The sequence below is a fragment of the Amblyomma maculatum genome, chromosome 5 (genome assembly GCF_055883805.1).
Source record: "Amblyomma maculatum isolate TAMU_Amacu chromosome 5, ASM5588380v1, whole genome shotgun sequence".
Classification (NCBI taxonomy): Eukaryota; Metazoa; Arthropoda; class Arachnida; order Ixodida; family Ixodidae; genus Amblyomma; species Amblyomma maculatum.
In genome coordinates, this window is record NC_139348.1 from 86,489,276 (window position 1) to 86,499,342 (window position 10,067).

At 50.4% G+C, this 10,067-nt stretch overlaps 1 non-coding gene across 1 annotated transcript; it reads left to right on the forward strand.

Moving 5' to 3' along the window:
* Positions 1–9,487: 9,487 nt before the first annotated feature.
* LOC146188640 (5.8S ribosomal RNA) lies at positions 9,488–9,640 on the forward strand. The gene has a single exon (XR_014707745.1). It is a non-coding gene; the product is annotated as a 5.8S ribosomal RNA (ribosomal RNA).
* The last annotated feature ends 427 nt before the right edge of the window (positions 9,641–10,067 follow it).

Genomic DNA, 10,067 nt, shown 5'->3' on the forward strand with positions numbered 1-10,067 from the left:
CATTGACTCAGGATGTCCGGTGTGTACGGTGCACCGGCTCGCGCCTTGTGAGTTAGAACTTGGGCTGGACGAGAGAGGCCGGAAGGGATCGGAGGAGTAATACCGGGCACAAGGTCCCGCAACAAACCCCTCCGCTCATGTTTAAGCCGCATGATGACAGAGTCCGGTATGATGAAGGAGACGGGAAAACAGTAAGGGTGGTCCGAGTTGGACGGGCCCACATCAAGGCTATGCCGGCGGTCTTCCTCTAGCTGCGCGCCAGCGGCCTCGTGGGCCATTCTGTTCCCAGTTCCTAGTGCGTGATGTCCAGGTGTCCAATGAATTCGTACCGAGACTTGTGAGGTCTCTCGCAGGTATCGGCAGCGCTCTTTGATGCTGTGTTGTACTGAGGTCTTGTAAGAACGGGCTTGCAGGGTTTTTATAGCCTCTTGACTGTCGGTGTAGATGTGGATGAAAGGATCTGTTCCTTTGGTGCAGTGTTGAAGGGCCTCGTCGATGGCTGTTAATTCGAGTTCAGTTGCGGACCAGTACCTGCGACCACTGTGGCTAGTAGCGTGCAGCTGTGAACCCTTTTGGTAGTAAGCGGTGGTTGCAAACGTGATGCCGGTGTCATCGTCATGATATAGGGCGGCGTCGATATAAATGCGGAGACCGATGTGCTGGTCTTGTGTATCAATTATGTGGCGTTGTCGGTGATCTCTTCCTGGCCCTTTGGTGTTGGTTGGAAGGGGTTTTGGATCTGTTACCAATGTTTCTGTCCATGGTGCTGTAAGGTGGTCCAATGGGCAAGTGTAGGTTAGCTTCGTCAAAGATTCGAGTGAGGAGGCGATGCCCGTTAGGTGTGTGACGCAGGCGAGTTTCATGATTGGCTCGGTGCATAGCAATAAGTGCATCCACTGGTGGGAGCTGACCGAATCTGTGAAGCTCCGTGATGCGCGTGTGTACAGGTAGACCAGTTATAACCCTCAAGGCAAAGTTATAAAGTAAGCCAAATGTCTTGTAACTGGCTGCGGTCAAGTCAAAGTAAGGGGCACCGTAGCGGAGCTTAGCGAGCAGAATAGCGACGGTGAGGCGACGCGCTACCTCCGTCCCTGCGCCCCCACTCTTGCTGCTGAGCCGTTTGATTAAGTGGAGCGTTAGCCTCCATTGAGATTTTAGCTGTTGGATCCAATCCTTAGCAGTACCATGCTGATTCATGGGAACGCCAAGTATCCGGAGATAACCTTCCGGGGGTTGTGCGATGTTTTGACCGTCGAAGTGAAGGTTGACGTCCATGCCACCAGGCGGTGGATGTATGACCAGAAATTTAGTTTTTTCTGGGGATGGACGCATGCCTGTAGAATGAAGTTCAATCTCGATTGTATCTAGTGCTAGTTGCAGCGTCTCCGTTTGTTCTCGAGCCGTATTACGGTACGTGGTCCAGAGCGTGATGTCGTCCGCATATATTGTGAACCATAGGCCATCGATTTTGTCAAGTTGCCATGCGATTTTCGCCATGACGATGTTAACTAAGGTGGGGGAAATGACTGAGCCCTGAGGCACACCCGTGCGGTTTGTAAAATGTTGTGCCGTGTGGTTGGTATCGATTTGACTTTCATAGGTTATATTACTCAGGAAGGATTTCACAAAGTTGATCACGCGGGCTCCAACTCCAGTGTGGATGAGCGCGTCGACAATGGCTTGATGGCTGATGGTATCGAACGCCTTCTGTAAATCGACAGCTACGAGTATGTCAGGACGGCCTTTGCACCATCGGCGTGCTTTGTTCAGGTTGGTGTGTAGAAGATAAAGGCTGTCCTGTGTTCCTAGCTGAGGGCGGAAGCCAGTCTGGAACGGGTGAAAGTAATTTGAGGTCTCAAGGTAATGTGTAAGTCGATTGGTGACCATGCGTTCCATTAGCTTACATACGGTTGAGGCTAGAGAGATTGATCGCAAGTTGGCAAGTTGCGTGGGGTGTTTTCCAGGCTTGGAAATGCGGACGACTACCGAGTGTTTCCAATGTGGTGGTAGGCAGCCCGTATCCCAGTGCTGGTTGATGAGGTCAAGCAATTTTTCCTTAGTAGGTGTGCTGGAGTTCCCGAGCATGCTCCAAGTGATGCCATCTTTGCCGGGAGCGCTGTTCTTTTTAACTTGTGAAAGAGCATATTCGAATTCAAATGTGTTAAAGGGGACGTTAATGCCAGTAGAGCCTGTGAATGGAACAGGTGCATAGGTGTCAGGTGGGGGTGGTGAGGCGGGTTGCGGAAAGAAAGTGCGGGCTGACTCCTGTTCAAGCTCGGTAGCAGTCTGTGTAGTGCGTAGGAGAAGGGTTTCTCCGGTATTTGCGGATTTGCTCTTGCCGTTGATGGCCCGGAATACTCTCCACAGCTTGCTGGTGTTGGTCCTATAGGATGAAGTGCTACAAAAGTCAAGCCATCGACTTCTGCTAAGGCGTTTGCTATAGCGGCATGCCTCAGCAGTGAGGCGACGAAGTTTTAGAAGCTTTTTGTATTCTCTTCCAGATTGGAGATAATCGAGTTCGGCTTGTTTTCTGCTTTCCCATAGGTTAAGCAGGTGAGGGTCAGGTACAGGAACGTTTTCTGTTACTTGTGTGATTGCAGTGGCTGAATCACGGGCGCGTTGAAGGAGTGTTTCGACTGGCAGTTCGGCGAGATGATCGTCTAAAGCCTGTCGGAAGTTTTTCCAATTGACGGTACGAGTATTTCGTTTGCGGCGGCGTAGATTGGACTGGAGCTGTATCCATATAGGGTAATGATCACTGCCCATTGTTTCAGGGCCACATCGCCAATCTTAGATAATGTTGTTGGAGTGCCTGGTCAGATCCGGAGACGTATCATGTTGACTAGGATGCATGCCTCGTCGTGTCGGATAATCGGTGCCATTGCCAAGGTATAGTCCCGCTACCTATGTGGATGTGATGTGCAGACGTGTTCCGAGAAGACTGGAGCGTCTGTAACCCCATGTTTGGTGCTGCGCGTTGAAGTCCCCGCCAATGAGCATCTCGCCTTTAGGATGAGCGTCGCGAAGTTTCCGTATCCAGCGAGCTCAGCCGGCGGCATCCTAGTTTGTGCTTTTCCGCCATAGATGGCGTTGCCTGTATGGATGGATAGAATATAGGAGCGTCCCCTTTGAAACAGGGTGGTGGCGGTGAAAAACTATTTGGTGGAGCCGCGAAATACTCGTTACAAGGGCTGAGCCGGCTCCTGATCACGGGTGGTGGCCAGCAGGCCGTGCCTGACGGCGACCGCTTCAGCCCAGTCGACCAGTCTCTTTTGTGGAGCCGGTTCTTAGCTGGAGACCGCGATCTCCCAAGCCTCGTTGTCCGCAAGGCGCCATTCGGCCGGTGGTTGAAACTCCGGGCATCTGAACATAATATGTTCGAATGTAGCTCTCGGGGCCTCGCAGAGGGAACATTCGGACTGATGAGTAGAGGGGGAGAAGAGTGGCAGCAGTGCTGGGGAGGGAAAGGTGCGGGCTTGAAGGTGTCTCCTTGTTATTTGTTGTGGTTTAGTTAGGGAGGCGGTGTGGGGGAGGGTAGTGAAGTCTTTCAGACCGGTAATGTAGTTTAATGTCGTTGTAGGTGATCAGCCGATCTCTGGCACTGCCTAGGTCCTCGGTATCTGTTGCTCGGTCGACGTATGCTCGAGCAGCAGAATTGGCCGCTTCGTTACCGGGGTTGCCCGAACGGGCTGGTACCAAGACAAGGTCTATGGGTCGGGGTGTTTGAACGTTGGTAGTTAAGATTTTGTGAGAGGCAGCATGTAGCTGGCCTCGGGCGAAATTTTGTATGACAGTTTTAGAATCGCTGAGGATAAGGGTGGCAGTGGAAGAGACTATCGCGATGGCTATAGCGGATTCTTCCGCTTCTACGGACGTTCGGGTAATGATAGAGGCTGATGTGATGCGTTCGAAGCGGCTGGATACCGCGCATATCGCATAAGCTGAGAGGTGTGGATATTCTGCGGCGTCCACGTAGACTGTGTCGGGTTCGTTCGCATGTGCTCTGTGTAGGGCACGTGCTCTCGCTTTCCGTCTGGCCTGGTTATGAAGGGGATGCAAGTTTTTCGGAAGTGGGTGGACAGTGAGGTGATCGCGAAATGTCTTTGGAACTGCATAAGTTTCTACTGGAGGGGCACCTAACGGTCTAAGTTGGAGAAAGGAAAGAATGTGGCGTCCAGTTGGGGTAGTGGAGAACCGTCCTAGTTGGGCGATGCGGTGGGCTTCCACCAGTTCGCGGAGGGTGTTATGAACTCTCATGCCTAAGAGTCGATAGGTTGGGGTGCGCTTAGGTAAGCCGAGAGCTGCCTTATAAGCCTGTCTGATGAGAGCATCCACCTTGTCTGTCTCTGTTTTTGTTAGATATAAATACGGAATTGAGTAAAGAATGCAGCTTATAATAAATGCCTGTACTAAGCGTCTGAGGTCATGCTCGCGCATTCCACAGTGCTTGTTGGCTATACGTTTGATGAGGCGGGTGATCAGATGTGTTTTTTTAGTCAGTCTGGAGAGTGTATCCGTGTTAAGGCCGTTGTCTTGTATGAACATACCTAGTATTCGAAGTTTGTGAACTTGTGGTACTGGCTGACCATCTACGGTGATGAGCATAGGGGGTTGGTGGTGTTTCCGCGTGCTGGGTGGAGTATCAGGAGCTCGGATTTGGTGGAGGAACATGCAAGGCCTATTGAAGCTGCGCATCTTGACACCATGTCTGTCCCCTCCTGAAGAGTTTCTTCCATGCTACCTACATTCCCAGTGGTGGTCCACGGGTGATATCATCTGCATACAGAGAATGGGAGAGGTTTGGGATCTGTGACAGCTTTTTAGCCATGGGGATGAGTGTGATGTTAAATAAAAAAGGGGAAAGGACTGATCCCTGCGGGGTGCCTCTATTACCGAGGGTAAAAAGGGGGGATTTTAGGGGTCCGAACCGAATTTCTGCTGTGCGATCCCGGAGAAATGCTGAAATGTAAGCATGTATTCGGTTTCCCACATTCAGAGTGGATAGTGCATCCAATATAGAGGAGTGATAGACATTGTCAAATGCCTTTTGCAAGTCTAGAGCCAGCAATGCTCTTGTGCGTTTGCATTGTCGGGGATGGAGAATTTCTTCTGATACCTGTAGCATGACATCTTGGGTGCATAGGTGGCTGCGGAAACCCAGCATTGTATGAGGAAAAAGGTCGCGGGTTTGCATGTGTGTATGTAGCCGACACAAGACAACGTGTTCAAAAAGTTTACCAAGACATGAAGTTAGCGAAATGGGCCTAAGGTTTGAAAGAGTGAGCGGTTTGCAGGGTTTAGGTATAAAGGTAACCTGAGCGTGCGTCCACTCTGAGGGAAGCGTTCCCTCTTGCCAGTGTTTGTTAAAGAGTTCCGTTATTGCCTGGATGGAGTTTTCATCGAGGTTTCTAAGTGTTTTGTTCGTGACCTGATCGGCTCCTGGAGCAGACGTAGTGCGGAGTTGGAGCATGGCTGCTCTGACTTCATACTTTGTGATGTCTTCGTCTAGCTCATGATTTTGGGTTCCAAGGTACTGTGGTAAGGGTGTCTTCGGTGTGGTTGTGAGGTATGTATCTTTTAAGGATTGAATAATGTTGTCGTTGTCCATGTCTATGCCATGGATAAGACGCGTCACATTTTTCTGCTGTACATTCTTGGCGTGATCGGGTTCAAGAAGGCATTGTAGCAACCGCCACGTGTCCTGCGGTCGCATACTTGACCCCATTGCTGGTGACTGAGCTGTGCCGCGTGCGTCTCCATTTCCCTTATGAGAGAGGAGATGCGTAGCTTCAGGGCGCGATTGTGTTTGTTTTTAAGCCATCGCTTCTGTAAGCTCGAGTGAGCTTCCCACATGTGGAGTAATCGGCTGTCAATCACCTCCGAGGTTTATGTGCACGGCATTTCCGATGTGGCCATGTTCACGTCCTTGTTGAGGTTAGCCAGCCAATTTGTAAGGTGGTCTATCTGCTTCGGGGCCGCGGTACGAAGATCGCAAAAGCGATCCCAGTTGGTGTATTTGAGTTTCCTCTTTACACGGGGGGTTATGCAGGATAGTGAGAAAGAGGTCTCAATTATATAGTGATCGCTACCAAGAGAGGTTTGTCGCTACCAAGAGAGGTGCCTATTTTGTAATTGATGTGCGCATCTTGCGCTGATCGTGCAGGAAGACGGTATCAGCCGATCTGGAAACTGGCTGCGACAGCTAGTCGAAGCTCGTTTCGCCGAAGCCTGAGGTCCTTGGTCTCCTGTACACTAGAACGCTGGCCTTTCACTTCATAGCGGTAGACTTGCCGGACAGGTATTAGCGCTGATTTTGTTCTGGAAATTCGATTATCAGACTCACATCGATTAGACGCATGCAACCCCGTTAAATGCTAAATGTTATCACTGATATAAATATGGCAGCACCCCTCGCCATATGCGATCGGAAGCTGTACAGGCATCATCGCTGCTGCCGTGCCGAAGCTCGTGCCAGGACTAAGTACAAGATTTATGCGAAGTGCATTGTTTTTTTGCTGCTGTAATGATGTCTATACGCGAAAATTGATTTTGTGGATTTTGAAATTATATATGCGGTGCACTCAGAATAAGCCGCTTCACACTGCCATCTGAATTTGCTCTGTGCGCTTCCTTTCTGTGCAAGCAGTTGTATTTTTGTCGTGCGAATTATTTCCTGCTGCTGACATGCTCATGAGGTGTTCAGCTAACTTGTGCCAAGGTTTAAAAATTTATAACAGTTTCTATAAGCTTCTGCGAGTTGAGATGTCTAGATAGTCGTCTTGGCTGATAAGATTATTTTTTAAATAATGCTGGGTTGTTAAATAATGAAAAAAAGAAACAAAAACATATGACTTATAGTTAAATATCCGGTCGCTTTTGCTCTAAAAGTTGCATCTAGTTTGAGAAAATTAAGCTGTATTCTGCGGAATAAACTTATTTTAGGTTTCATGTAAATACCGCGGGAACTGTTCTGCCGCGTTGGAATCTCTCATACGCGCTCTTTGACAAGTGCGTTGAGAGGATAATGTTTGAGTGCGGTACAGTTGCGAATGCAACATCATGACTCCAGCTAGCAAAACGAAGTGCCCGCGCCTTTCTCGCGGGTTCACGGATCCTGATTATCTATTGCGGCTTCGCGCTAATGCGCTTTCAGTCGGGTCGCATGAAAGTAGTCAGGCGCATAAAATATATTGATGTGATCGAGGCAAATGCAGCACGAGTCAAATCTTGTTATTATTTTAAAGCTTAGTGCAGTTGGTGACATTGAGCAAAGACATTATTTATTCTACTTTTCAACCCTATATTTACCTTCAATGTTAAAGGCGAAAACGAAATATTTAATTAAAAATCTTGTCTTCGTGCAGCTGACCAAGATGGAACCCGCCGCAGATCAGACCAGTCGCAGACATCAAGTGATCGACACGCTGCCAAAAGAAGACCAAGCCTCAAGCCCATATTCCACACGTGACACACGCGTGTTGTATAGTCAGTCATATATCCACGCTTATTAAAAAGCAAATCGCGAGCTTTTTCTGAACACTGTTGACAAATAAAATTTTCACCAAATACTCCAACTTCTTTTGTTTCTTCATGACATCAGAAAAGCTACTGCTTTTCTTGGTGCGTTTGTATGCGCTACCGAGTTTATATGAATGGGCCACGATATATTAAACGCATGGCATAGATACCTACACGAGGGGCGACGCAGGACTCTGTGCCGTGGTTTTGAGCCATCTGCCGGCCACTAACCGGTGTCGGGAAGCAACCGGCCGACGTACGGTCTTTCGCCAGCAAAATAGCTAGGGCAGACGAGTGGCCGACCATTCAGTAACGCTGGCAGGTGGTCGGTCACGTCGGGCAAAGAGGTCGGGCCGTAGTCGACTGTCGAAAATCGGCCGTCGGTAGGTCCTAAAACTTGCTGGTTTAGCATACCGTCAGCAACAACAAATGAGTACATAAGCATAAAAATGAAGAGGAAATGCCGTATAACGGGCATATACTCGTAAAGCCAACATTTACTGCACCTCAGGCCATATTGCCTACAAAAGTGTCTATCCCCGACGCCGATCTTCAGTCAGGGGCCGAAGGTCGGCCGGCCGCTTTTTGGTTGGCAAGAGGGGTCGGCCCTACCTTTTGCCACACACTTTTTTTTTGCTTGGGAAGGGAACGGCGACGCTGCTGCGAAGTACGAGAGTAACCGCAGCTTGCTGGCTCTGGATGCCGTTTGCTTCGTTCATGACGCGTTCGGGGTCTGATGCTCGCACGTCAAGCGCAATATTACCGCCGTGCCGATGGCGCGAAAGGAGACAATGAAACCAAAAAGGACGGCGGGGTTATAATCCCGCACTCGAACGCATTCGCGGCCTTGGGGTTCTCCCGGAGTTTCGTCCTTCTCGGTTTCCGAGCAGTCTGTTGGTGCGCAACCAAAAAAAAATTACAAGGGTTCAATGCTGCTGCGCAACCAAAAAAAATTACAAGGGTTCAATGCTGCTGAACTAAATATTGAGCGAAAGCATTAGCTGCGGGTGACCGAGCGTTCTTCTCTTTTTCTCCTTCCTCAGCCCACATATAAATCCCCGCTTTAACCAAGCTGTATGAACGTGCCTTAGTGCTCTATACGGGTAACGTTAATGCCGGGGTCCTAGCAGGCTGATTCTGACATAACCGTCCCATGTGAAACGAGAGACCCAAATTGGCAGCTACTGCCAGCCCACACCCTAGTGTCACGTGGGGTGTGATTTCACAGCGTCACGTGGGTAAGACTTACGTGGCTACCGCCGCGTTACGGTGAAGGCTCGAAACATAGAGTAGTATTGCTTTCGCTATAAAAGCCGTCAGAGACACTTGTGGTTAGTGGATTCCATTGCGGGAGTAGTCCGACTGACTCTCTTGCGGTGAGCCTGGCCTCGGATACGAAGTTGATAGCGACCCTTTGTGCAAAATTTGGGAGACGGTGGAAGATATATGATCGTGGCGGCTGGACGTTGACAGGGGTCGGTCCACGGGGAGCGTCGCTGTATCGATCTATCTGGGGCTCGCCACCGGAAAGCGAAGGTTCATGGGAGTGACGGTTAACGCTCAAGTAAACGAGTTTTGCGAAATTGCAGAACTTTTCTCATGAAACACTTCTTGTGTGTTAGTGCAAACGTGGTTTACCCACTGACTGACGCATTTTTTGGTAGCAAAATACCTTGTCATCTCTTTAGTAACGCGCACATGGTTTTTGGTTCGAAGCACCACAAACACGGAGAAGGAGAAAAAGCCGACCGCACGCTGCTCACCCACTTCCTCTCAGGTAGCACTGCAATTGCACAAGACTTCGCGAGGCGCAGCGCCCGAGCCGCTTGCAGGCTGGCACAGAGGCCGAACGAAACGCTCCGAGATGTTGCAGGAGTTCGACGCAACTGCGACACTGGAGACCAAGGGAAAAGCCTGGGTGTCTAAAACCCTTTGCTGTACTCCACGGAATTGAACAAACCAAATGCACGACTCTAAGCGGTGGATCACTCGGTTCTTGGGCCGATGAAGAACGCAGCCAGCTGCGAGACTTGGTGTGAATTGCAGGAAACACTGAGCACTGATTCTTCGAACGCACATTGCGCCCTTGGGTGTTCCCTTGGCTTCGTCTGTCTGAGGGTCGGATCATATATCAAGAGGCGTCGGCGCCCGGGGGTGGCGTCGTCGGCGGCTCGTTTTGACTGTGTCGGCATCAAGGACGGCTCTACGACACGCAGAAGATCTCTCGAAAGATATTGCGCAAATTGAGGAGGTGAGTGGGTCGAACCCTGCACCCGCACCAAAAGGTGGTCGAGTCAGGGTTGCCCTGCGCTACACTTTGTGCCGAGGGCCGCGCAGGCTGCCAGTTGCGCACCGCCTGAGCCTCCGAGAGAGGCGACTGCCGCAGGAAGGGATTACCTGCAGTGTGATTGCTCAAGGGAGACGAGGCCAGAAGGACGAGTGGAATTTGTGGGCTGGCCTACCTAGAGAGTGAAAAGAAACTTTCCTCGCGAGGCGGGAGCGCCTTGTCCGGGAACGCCCGCGCGAGAAGAGAGATCTTGCGCCGGCTT